The 12,497-nt window shown below is 33.9% G+C and overlaps 1 long non-coding RNA gene across 1 annotated transcript in view; it reads left to right on the plus strand.

The window, feature by feature from the left end:
• LOC146395924 (uncharacterized) overlaps positions 1 to 12,497 on the plus strand; it is a 63,580-nt gene that overhangs the window by 6,783 nt on the left and 44,300 nt on the right. Inside the window, exon 2 of the long non-coding RNA XR_014829433.1 lies at positions 4,246 to 4,314. This is a non-coding gene — a long non-coding RNA (uncharacterized LOC146395924). The remainder of the gene's footprint in view (positions 1 to 4,245; positions 4,315 to 12,497) is intronic.

Here is a 12,497-nt window from a genome sequence, read left to right on the forward strand (position 1 = left end):
TTCAAGGTCAGATTCTTTCTTCAAGTGAGAATGGCACACACAGTAAATAGTTAAGAATGCTGTCTTTATATACAGATGGCCAACAAACACATGAAAAAATGCTCAACATCGCTGATTATAAGAGAAATGCAAATCAAAACTACCATGAGATACCACCTCACACTAGTCAGAATGGCCATCAATAATAAATCCATAAATAACAAGTGCTGGAGGGGCTGTGGAGAAAAGGGAACCCTCCTGCACTGCTGGTGGGAATGTAAACTGGTACAGCCACTATGGAGAACAGTTTGGAGATACCTTAGACATCTATACATAGAACTTCCATATGACCCTGCAATCCCACTCTTGGGCATCTATCCAGACAAAGCTCTTCTTAAAAGAGACACATGCACCCGCATGTTCATTGCAGCACTATTTGCAATAGCCAGGACATGGAAACAATCCAAATGTCCATCGACAGATGATTGGATTCGGAAGAGGTGGTATATATACACAATGGAATACTACTCAGCCATAAAAAAGGATGACATAATGCCATTTGTAGCAACATGGATGGAACTAGAGAATCTCATACTGAGTGAAATGAGCCAGAAAGACAAAGGCAAATACCATACGATATCACTTATAACTGGAATCTAATATCCAGCAGAAATGAACATCTCCTCAGAAAAGAAAATCATGGACTTGGAGAAGAGACTTGTGGTTGCCTGATGGGAGGGGGAGGGAGTGGGAGGGATCGGGAGCTTGGGCTTATCAGACACAACCTAGAATAGATTTACAAGGAGATCCTGCTGAATAGCATTGAGAACTATGTCTAGATACTCATGTTGCAACAGAAGAAAGGGTGGGGGAAAAACTGTAATTGCAATGTATACATGTAAGGATAACCTGACACTCTTGCTGTACAGTGGGAAAATAAAAATAAATAAATAAATAAATAAATAAATAAATAAATAAAAGAAAAAATTCTGAAATCTCTCTGAAAAAAAAAAAAAAAAAAAAGAATGCTGTCTTTAGAGTCATAATGACCAAGTTTGAAATCCTTCATGTGGCACATGTCTCTAAAGACATGTAAATAACCCTAGAGAGGTTAGACAACCATTCCTGGTATCATAAGTAAAATAAAGATAATAATATGTAGTTTTATGATTGTGGTAAAATTAAATATAATTTTTTTCCAAAAAATCAGCATAGTACATAGTTGATACTAAAAATTCAATCTATTTAAATTATTAAGTTCAACTTTGGTGGTTTTTTTGACAATGTTAAAATATATGTCCTTAAACTTATAAAGGATCATTGTAATACCCTCCTGCTTCTTGTCTGCCTATGGGGAAAAAAAGTGAATAGATAGTGTAACCTAAATCCATAAATAGAAGAATATACTGACGGAATGATTAAACATTAAAAGACTAACTCGTCAACTCATTCTCCAGAAATTATTTACATTAAAAATATTGCTCTGTCTAGAAACATTTATGCCTATACATTTTTAAATGAATGCCTGGACCAACACTTTGCATTTTCTTTCTGCTAAGTGTACAATATAGCCGGTTTCCTCTTCTGAGGAGGATGAGTAGGGACAAGTGGAAGGTAGATCTGGTCTATAGTATGCTGTGCTACAGATGCAGAGGCCAGGAAATAAAGGCACATACCAAAAATAAATCAATCCATGCAGTTCCCGTTGTGGCTCAGTGGAAATGAATCCAACTAGCATCCATGAGGATGTGGGTTCCATCCCTGGCCTCACTCAGTGGGTCAAGGATCCAGCACTGCCTTGAGCTGTGGTGTAGGTTGCAGACACAGCTTGGATCTTGCATTGCCATGGCTTGGCAGTGGCTGGCAACTGCAATTCTAATTCAACCCCTAACCTGGGAACCTCCATATGTAGTGAGTGTGGCCCTAAAAAGCAAAAAAAAAAAAAAAAAAATCCAAAGGTGTAAAAAGCAAGTTCAGCAACTAGCAAATAGAAATAATTCTAAAGATACTAAGAGCTAGAAAAATCTCCTAAAGCAATATTCCAAGATCTAGATTTGGAGTAGAGAGTCTTATAAAATGCCAGTGGAAGCTCTCTTGGTCAGAAAGAGAGTTGTAAAGGGCCCTGAGCTAGTCAGACAAATTAGACATGTCTTAGTGCTTGCAAAACGCTGTAAGAATTAGAACTGCAAAGTATTGAGAAATATTTCGCTCACCACTTAACAAGAGAGGCTTTAAAGAACAGGGAACAGTCATAAAGTTAAACTGTTAGTCTAGTGAGATGCATTTGCGTCAAGCAAAAAATTTTTTAAAAATTGCCTGTTATTATTAAGAAAGCATTGACCTTGCTTAAATGTATTTACAATTTATAATACTTTATAGGAAGCTTTTGGTTTAAAAGAAGAGAGGTTAGTCTTGTTTTGATTTTACAATTTCAATTGTGTACCTAACTCTCCCCATGGCATACTAATTCTCAGTTTTCAAAGGAGATACGTTAATGAATGGACTTCTCATTTTAACTCTACCCCTGCTGCTCATGTTAATGCAGGTTCCTAAGTTGCCACTTACATTGATTTAATTTAATTTAATTTAATTTTAGACAGCTTTATTAAAGCATGTCCAAACAAAATGGACATGCTTAATATCTACAAGTTGATGAGTATGGAGATAAGAAAACACATGTGAAACCATTACATTTTCAATACCTCCAAAAGTATCCTCTTGTCTCTTTGTATTTTTTTAATGTTTTTGTTGCTGTTTTCATGTGCCAAGAGCACTTAACATGAAATCTACCCTTTTAACAAATTTTCAAGTGTGCATTATTGAGTTGTTAACTATGGGCAGACGTCGGAGATATCTTGAGAGTTCCAGACCACTGCAGTAATGTGAATATTGCAATAAAGTGAGTCAAATGACTCTTTTGTGTTCTCAGTGCACATAAAAAGTATGTTTACACTATACTCTAGTTTGTTAAGTGTCCAATAGCATTATTTGTACATACCTTTATTGAAAAATACTTTATTGCTTAAAAATTCTAGCCCTCCTCTGAGCCTTCAATGAATCATATTTTTTTGCAACAGTAACATTAAATATAACTATTGCAGATCACCACAACAAACACAATAATAATGAAAAAGATTAAAATGTTGCAAGAATTAGCAAAATGTGACAGAGACATGAAGTGAGCAAAGGCTGTTGGAAAAATGGTACTGACAGACTTGCTTGCTTGCTTGAATTACCTTTCAATTTGTAAAAAAAAACAGTATCTGCAAAATGTAATAAAACAAAGTATGCCTGTATGATGTTGTAAACAGAGTTCTTGAATTTATTTACCTTGAATAACTGAAATTTTGTACCTATTGAGCAACTCCCCATTTCCTTCCACCCGCAGGACCTGGCAACCATCATTCTACTCTGTTTCTTTGACAATTTTTTGATATCTCATATGCAAAATCATGCAGTATTTGTCTTTTTGTAGCTGACATTTCACTAGCATAATATCAGTTTGATTCATGCTATAACATATGGCAGGAATTTCTTCTTTTTCATTGCTAAATAATATAACATTTCATGTAAATACCATATTTTATTCATCAGTCAATGGAAATTTATTTCTATATCTTGGCTATTGTAAATAATGCTACAGTGAAAATGGGAGTAAAAATATTTCTTTAAGATTCTGATGTTAATTCTTTTGGGTAAATACCCAGAAGTGGAATTGCTAGATCATTCTAATTCTATTTTTAATTCTTTAGAAACATCCATAATATTTTCCAAGGTAGCTGCACTACTTTACCGCCCTGCAAACAGTGTATAAGGATTTCAGTTTCTTCTCATCCTTCCCAAAATTTTTTATCCTTTGGTTTTTTATTTCCTTGTTTGATTTAATTGTATTTTTCCTGGTAATTAGTGACTTGAACTTCTCTTAATGCCTGTTGTGCCTTTGTGTATCTATCCAAATTTGTTGCCATTTTAAAATCAATTTGATTTTTTGCAATTGAACTGTATGAGTTTTCTTACATATTTTGGATATTAACTGCTTATTAGACATATTAATTTTAGTAATTACATATATCATGATATAGGTCCAAATACCCTCTTTAATGACTCCATTTTCCTATCTACCTCTCATAAACACTTGCCTCTTTTCATTCCTCATGTAAGATTTCTAATAATAATTTTTTCAATTACGTTTTTTAAAACCAAAGTAAGAATTTTTTTGTTTGCTTGCATGTTGTGTTTTGTTTACTTTGTTTTGATTTTCCCCAGACAGTTTCTGCTTTAGGCATGATTACACAGACCAGCCTGAGGCAAAGATAAATAATTCTTGCAATAAAGGTAAGGGAAAAACTGCATGAAAACAGACTATAAATCAGTATCTCAGTATTATTCTGGCCTTCCTATTTGCTTTGGTTTCCTTTAAAGCAGGGAGTCAATTTTGGCTCAGACTAGCAAAGACTTTCCTAGTACCTAGCAGACCTTCATGATCTAAGAATCTAGATCTTTCTTTACCTTTCATTTGATTGTTTAGGGTTCCTCTCTAGGTTCATTTTAATCCTGCATTTGTATTATGAGTATATTAGATCAACGATGAATTACCTCTGCATTTTCTGCTCTTTTGTTCATTATAAATCTTACTGGCTTTTTTCTTTTAGTTTTTAGCATATTCTTAAAGCTGGACTTTTACTTCACTGATTCAATTTTGTTCTTTTCTGCTATTTACAATCTTTTTTAATTGACAATTATAATTTTCAAAAATGAATATTTCCTATCAGAGATTTTTAAATAGATTCATTGATATCATGAACTTTATTAAGATTATAATAATATTTTTCAAAGCCATTCTCCTGTCTAGCAGTGTTTCTTTGAGATGTTTATTTCTTCATCTTCATGTGAACTTCCTTCTTTAGAATATTTATATATTCCTTATGTTTTTCTCTTTCAGAAAAAAAGTATGCATTTGTTCCTCATTATAATTAAGATTGTCCTGTTAGATTTTTTATGGGTCTGGTTTACAAATTTAGTCCTAAGGAAAGAAGGATGAGAAAGAATTATACTGTTTGCATTTTTCCTGCTGTTAATTGGGAACTGTGTCTTTTCCTGTGAAGCACAGAGAGAGAAATTCCTCAGAGGAGAACGTGGAAATGACAGTTACTGCTATGGGAATTAATTGTGATAGTTAGCTTGGGGCAACACTCTTCTTTCCAACTGGCATACTTGATCTTGTTAAGAAAGAGCCTGTCCTAGCAATAACCATTTTCACAAGTCTCTCTGTGTCTGCTGGGGTTCAGTGAGAATGCACTGCAGCATCCTCCTGGTGCTGACATTTACTCAACATCCATCTGCCCTTGGAGGTGATACATGCCAAACACCTCCCTCCTGACTCTGTCATGGCTGCCCTCACTTTCAGCACCTGGACTCTAACTTGGAGTATTTTTGTGTTCTCTTAAAAGATTCTATTCAACTGTTTTTTCAGGGGAGCTTTTCCATTGAACTGATCATCCCACAATCATGGTGATATTTCGCTTTATCCAATACTTTCTGCATTATATTTTGCAGAACAGTTTCATGTAATGTGCTATTTCAATGAGAATTTCATAGGAAGGAAACAACTTAAGTGTGTTGATACAAGTCATCTGCTTGAAGTGGAGGATTTTCTTCTCTTCTCGCATGGCATGTCATTCATGAAAAGTCGAAAATGAGAGTTTGACAGTGCTTTTGAATTTCTTTAGTAAGTTCTGTGGGATAATAAAATGTTTGCACAAGGCTTGGGCTTTTGTGGGAAAATCCTACATAAATGCAAAGATCAACTCTCCTTCAAATAGAAACATTCTTTTGTATAGCTCCATAATAATTTGAAGTTTGCGATAAACACCAACATATTCCTCTCCCAAAAAGAGAAAGAAAAAGAAAAGTAAGTTATTTCTTCTTAGAGTTCTACCTCTGATTTATCTCTTTTCAGATTCAAGTTTAAAAAGAAGACATATTTAAATTATTTACAACATAATTTATTTATATATTTGTTAAATCCTGTTCCATATGGTAGTGTACTTAAGTGTAATGTTTATTTAATGCTCTTGCCTCACAATAATGATTAACTATAGTTAATTTAAAAATCTACATTTTACATACTAACTGGAAAGAAAATAACTATATACATGCATTGTTTAAATCTCTAGTTGGATTACATTATTTGACTAATATGCTTATGTGATCACCTGTGGCTTTTTTTTTTTTTTTTTTTTTTTGCCCTTTTAGGGCTGCACCTGTGGTGTATGTAAGTTTCCAGGCTAGGGGCTGAATCAAAGCTGCAGCTGCCTGCTGACACCACAGCCACAGCAATTCTGGATCTGAGCTGCGTCTGCAACCTACACCACAGCTCATGGCAATGCCAGATTCTTAACCCACTGAGTGAGACCAGGGACAAACTTACACCCTCATGGATAGTAGTTGGGTTTGTTTCTATTGAGCCACAGTGGGAGCTCCGGAAGTATCACTTTTGAAGTTAGGACTTATTTATTTATTTATTTATTTATTTATTTATTTATTTATTGGCTCTGGCTGTAGCATGTGGAAGTTCCTGGACCAGGGATCAAACCCATGCCATAGCATCAACCCAAGCCACCGCAGGACAATGGCGGATTCTTAACCTGCTTCACCACAAGGGAACTCCAGTACTTAGATTCTTTTCAAAAGTGAGCAAGATATTCTGTTACTCAGACGTTAAATATCATCTGGCTATTTAGATAGCATTTGTATTTATTTTAAACAAATCGCCTATTGTGTTTGTTTTAGTTAGTTTACACTGACTTCTCACTTTAGTAATGCTGATTTATTTTTATAAATAAACAAAACTGCCTATATGTTATTGGTAAAGTGAAAGATTGGCTGCATATTTGCTTATTATTTTGAGTAAATTTTATTTTTCTCACTGACATCTAGTTCTGCAAAGAAGGCAAAAGGAGTTTATGTGGGGTAGACTGGTCTGAAGAAATAGATATTCAATACCTACTATATACTCAGTACTTTTACAGTTGAAGTGCTGAGGTACATTGGGCATTAATCATATGGCCTCTATTTCTAAGAAGTTCATTTTGCTCTTGTTAAAAAAGATTATTGTGTACTGTTTAATCATAAGTACTGGTAGCAGGCAATATATTTATAAACAATTAGATTGTGTTGTATAGAAGTGCCAGAAGTGACCAGATGGTGGAAAGTGTAGTGAATGCTTTGTATGCAGATATGTCCACAGTGAAGGTATAACTTTAGTTTTATCTTTCAGGTATAGTAAGGTTTAAATAGATGGAAGGGAGAAGGACCAACATTCCAGGAGGAAGGAGTAACTTGAAGAAACAAAAGCAAAAGGAAATATACTCTGAGACTTGACCCATAAGAAGGAATATATTGTGACAAATATGTTGAAAATGCAATAACACTCTAAATTAAGAGGAAAAGTGATTTTATTTGCAGGGGATGGAAAACATTAAACATAAATCTTTGAATATTGAATGCTTTATTATATCAAATATCCCTCTATTAAAATGCACTTTTACAATGAAAAAGTAAAGCTATGGAGATCTTAAGATATACTTTAAGTGTGATTCTGATAGGCAGACTGATAGATGGTCTACCAGACAGAAGCAGAGGTAGACCAATCACATGATATTGACATACAAATAGAAATGGATGAGTAAAATAGAATAGAAAGTCCAGTGCTAAACCCAAGTATATTGAGAAATGAATTATGTGATACTATGGCAACTAAAATAACTTGGGAAAAGATGGATTTTTTGTTTTTAATAAATAGTGCTGGAACTAGTAATTCAGAAAAAGATATAGTCAGATCTATATATCCACAGCAAATAAAAACAAACTCCAAGTAGATCGTAGGTTAAATGAAAAACACTTTAGAAAATGAACTAAAATTGTATGGATGAATCCTTTTACAACTTAGGTGTAGAAAAAGATTTTTTAAAAATTCAATATCAAGATGCTACAAAAGAAGAGCTTGGTAAATTTAGATAAATAATGTGAAAAACTCTCCAAGTAGCAATAACTACTGTAAGAAACATAAAAAAAAATGAAGAACTAGGTGGAAATATAAAGCATATATTTCATTAATAAAGAGCTAATAATCCTTAACATATAAAGAATTCTTAACATTGCAGAGAGAAAAGAATAAATCCAAGAGTCTGGTAGGAAAAAATTGGGCAAAATGATGAGACAGCTTTTGAAATAATACCAAATAATGGACTTGTAAGCATATGTAAAGATTTCCAACTTCATACATGATAAAGAATTGGCAACAGAAGAAAGGGTGGGGGAAAAACTGTAATTGTAATGTATACATGTAAGGATAACCTGACCCCCTTGCTGTACAGTGGGAAAATAAAAAAAAATAAAAAAAAAAGAATTGAAGACCAAAACTATCAGGAAATAATTATTTAACATATCAGATTGACAAAAATTAAAAATCAGTTAGCAAACTTTGTTAGTGAGGCTGAGAGAAATAGAACAGGTTTTTTTGTTTGTTTGATTTTTTTTGTCTTTTTGCCATTTCTAGGGCTGCTCCCTGGGCATGTGGAGGTTCCAAGGCTAGGGGTCGAATAGGAGCTGTAGCCGCTGGCCTACGCCAGAGCCATAGCAACGTGGGATTCAAGCTGCGTCTGCGACCTACACCACCGCTCACGGCAACGCCGGATCCTTAACCCACTGAGCAAGGCCAGGGATTGAACCCGCAACCTCATGATTCCTAGTCGGATTTGTTAACCACTGATCCGCGACAGGAACTCCCAGAACAGTTTTTATACTGCAGTGGAAATACACAGTGGAATACTTATGAAGAGCCATTTGGAAATATCACTCCTCGGAATTCACCCTTCAATTATATGGCCAAGAAAAAAAATATGCACAGGGTCATATCATATCTTGATATGATAAAAATAAAAATAAAATTTTTAAATAATTTCAATTAAATAAAATTTTGAAATAATTTAAAAAGAGATAAGTTGAATCAGTGATGTTTATGTGTACACAAAATAGTCTTCAATTGTATTAAAGATTGAAAGAAAGCTTTATAAACTGATATGAAATGTGTTTTTAGTGGAAAAAGCAAAGAACAAAGCTACTTTGTGTAAAACAAGGGAAAATTTAAAATACAGGCATTAGATTAAAATTATTTTAATTAATTAATTGATTTTGGCATGGACTGATCTTTTTATTTTATTGGGTGAATATAGTCACAGAAATATAAGTACTTTTTCCATTCCTTCCATCCTATCCTACCAATCCCCATCAAATAATCTCACTTTCTCTGGGAAATTCCTGTTTTTTGTTTGTTTGTTTTCAAAATAGAATGCCAAGTAATAAATGTACAAGGAAGGACAGAGTCAAAACATTGCCCATGGAAATCATCATAATATTACTTCCTTCAGGCAAGAATTACTGAATGCAAAATGTGAGGAAAAAAATTGATGGGGGATAGTGGATATGTGTTGTCACAAAGTATCTTTCTGTAAAATAGATGTAGGTGAATGACCTTGTTCTGAGGAAATGCACAATGAAACATTTACAAGTAAAGGAGCATACTGCCAGAACATATTTTCAAACATATTAATAATAATATTAAAGAGAATGATAGAGTTGATGTGGCAAAATATCATAATTGGCTAGTTTACAAAAGGATGCAAGAGTTCTTTGTAAGAATCTTGCTAACTTTTCTGTATGTTTGAAATTATATCTGAAGAAAATATTAAAGTATACCTCCAGAAAATCTCTTCAAGTAGATTTTATTAGCTAATCTCTTCATCATCAGCACTTAACATTAACAGACTTACCCAGAAATTGTCTTCATGATATTTCAAATCAGAATAATATGAAAACATATTTGAGACTCAGGTGAGAAAAGAGTAGAGGCAAATGTCAGTTTCGACCCCTAAAATGAGCCTGCAGTCAAGTACAAGGAAATGGTAATACATAGAACTTTAAAGTCTGTGGTAAACTAAAACTCCTTTTTTAATTACTTAGTATTTCAGAGATATTTAATTATGGGGTAACATGATGCCAGCAATAAGGCAGAAATGAACATGATGAATTAAGCACAAATAATTTTGCAACTAAGCAACAAAAAGTATTTACAATGTGTTATACTACTTTTCTAGTATTTTGATTTTGAGATAGTGGTGATTAAAACTGGGATATTAGCAGGTGGCCTGGAGAGGAAGAAATGTAGAGTTATTGCAAAAAAGAAAGAAATAGGACTTCGTAACAAGCAAGATAGAGCAAGATAAAGAGGAAGATGAAGCTAAGAATAGGGTATTATATTTTATTTATTTATTTTTTCTTTTAGTTTGAATCCTTAAGCAAATAATGAAAACTTTTCAGGAAAATCGGCATGTGAAAATTATTAATTCAATACTTGGCATAATTAGTCTGATCGCATAGTAAGATAAACATTGAGAAATAACCAATATGAAATTGCAGTTTTAGGAGTAGATCTCAGTAGACAGCAAAAGAAGTTCATTGTAAAATTTAGTTATGGGAAGATGTTTGCTGATTCTAATATTCTACATTAACACTGAATCTAGAATTATTTGATGTTATGGAAACATGGAAAATCTAATATGGTAAGAAGAGAACTCTATTTTAACTTAATATATTTCTGTACTCATACAGCAATAAGCTGTCAGTTTATGCACTTGCAAATTTTCATTTCCTTTCAAGATAAAATGAATTTTGTATGTATGATTTGTCTCTAATTTTATCACACACTATTATTTTAAGGCAATGCAACATATCTATTTCTGTCAAGATACCATCATAATTTTAGAAGCTGCATGAAAATTAACTTCAGGATCTATAAAATCACATTCAAATTGTCATGATTAATTCCTCTTAGTACATTTCAAAAAAGAAGTCATTCACTCCCTCAAAATATGCAATAAAAATTCTATGTTAATTAACTTGGTAAAACTGATGATTATCACTCAGTATCTAAATACTCAGCAGATTTTTTTCTTTTCTGTATTTCGAAGTGCTATAACCTTCTGAAGATTTTCCAACTGAAAAATCACTTATCTCTATTTGTACTGCTATCTAATGCCAGTGGGCTGTATCCCACTGGATGCTATATTTGCATATCATCCTTTAAAAAAGTCACCCACATTATTGTAGGCAATATTTACTGAGCACTCGCAATGCCTCAAATGTTGCATGAAGTAGGTAATCATTTAAATAGTTGGTGTAGCATGAAATATTAGTTTCCTGTCACTTCTGGAACAATCCACCACAAACTTAGCACCTTCAAAAATGAAAATTCTTGCAGTTCTAGAAGTCAGAAATCTTAAAAAAAGAGAGGGGAGTAATGGCAGGGCTGTGTTCCTTCCAGAGGATTCATGGGGAGAACATGTTTCCTTGTGTTTTCCACCTTCTAAAGTCCAGACTCATTCCAAGGCCCTTCCTCCAACTTCAAAGTGTATTATTCCAACCTCTGCTTCCCTTATCCCAATGCCTTCTGCCTTTGACCAACTTACCTCCTGCTAGAGGAGCTTTCTGATTGTATTGGGCCACTCAAACCCAGGATAATTTCCTCATCTCAAAATTCTTAATCACATCTTCAAAGACACTTTTGTCAACAAAAGGGGATATACTCACAGATTCAGGGGATTTGGAGGTGGGCATTTTGGAGAGACTGTTATTTATCTATCACTTTCTTTCTAGTCTTTCATGCCATTCAATTTGTTAGGTAGCAGAGGTCAAAATCAATCTAGAAATATATGACTTCAAAAGCAATTCTTATACTACTGTACTACATTGCTTTCCCAGGTAGTCCTTTCACCCTGCATTCTTCTTAAGGCCCCTACCTACTTCTTTGAATCCAAATATACATACCAGGAAACATACATACCTCACATATTAAAAAACTGTGGAAATGAAATCACTAGTGGATATCTGTGTTACTTCCTCAAAAATAAGATAAGCACATATTACTTCCCTTTAAGCCTTGATAAACTTTTTATATTTTAAACTTTTCACTACTAGACAAAACATAGGTCATATGTTTTGTCTAACACTAAAAAAAAGTAATCTCGGGAATTCCCATTATGGCTCAGCAGGTTCAGAACTCAACTAGTATCCATAAGGATGAAAGTTCGATCCCTGGCCTCGCTCAGTGGGTTGACAATTCGATATGGCATTGCTGCAAGCTGCGGTGTAGGTCACAGATGTAGGATGGCATCTCTGATTCGACACCTGGCCTGGAAACTACCATATGTGGCCCTAAAAATAAGAGAGAGAGAGAGAGAGAGAGAGAGAGAGAGAGAGAGAGAGAGAGAGAGAGAGAGAAAGAAAGAAAGAAAGAAAGAAAGAAAGAAAGAAAGAAAGAAAGAAAGAAAGAAAGAAAAAGGAAAATCCCTTTGCCACGTGTTCTCCCCACCTGTATTTCCACCTAAAGCCAGTGTGCCATATCCTTTTGTAAACCATACTCATGTGACAGCTTTAAAAATATATTACAAGTATATTAA

The sequence above is a fragment of the Sus scrofa genome, chromosome 15 (assembly GCF_054392235.1).
Source record: "Sus scrofa isolate SSC_HxYL_T2T_F1_AM1 chromosome 15, Sscrofa_HxYL_maternal_Yorkshire_Landrace_v2.0, whole genome shotgun sequence".
Taxonomy (NCBI): Eukaryota; Metazoa; Chordata; class Mammalia; order Artiodactyla; family Suidae; genus Sus; species Sus scrofa.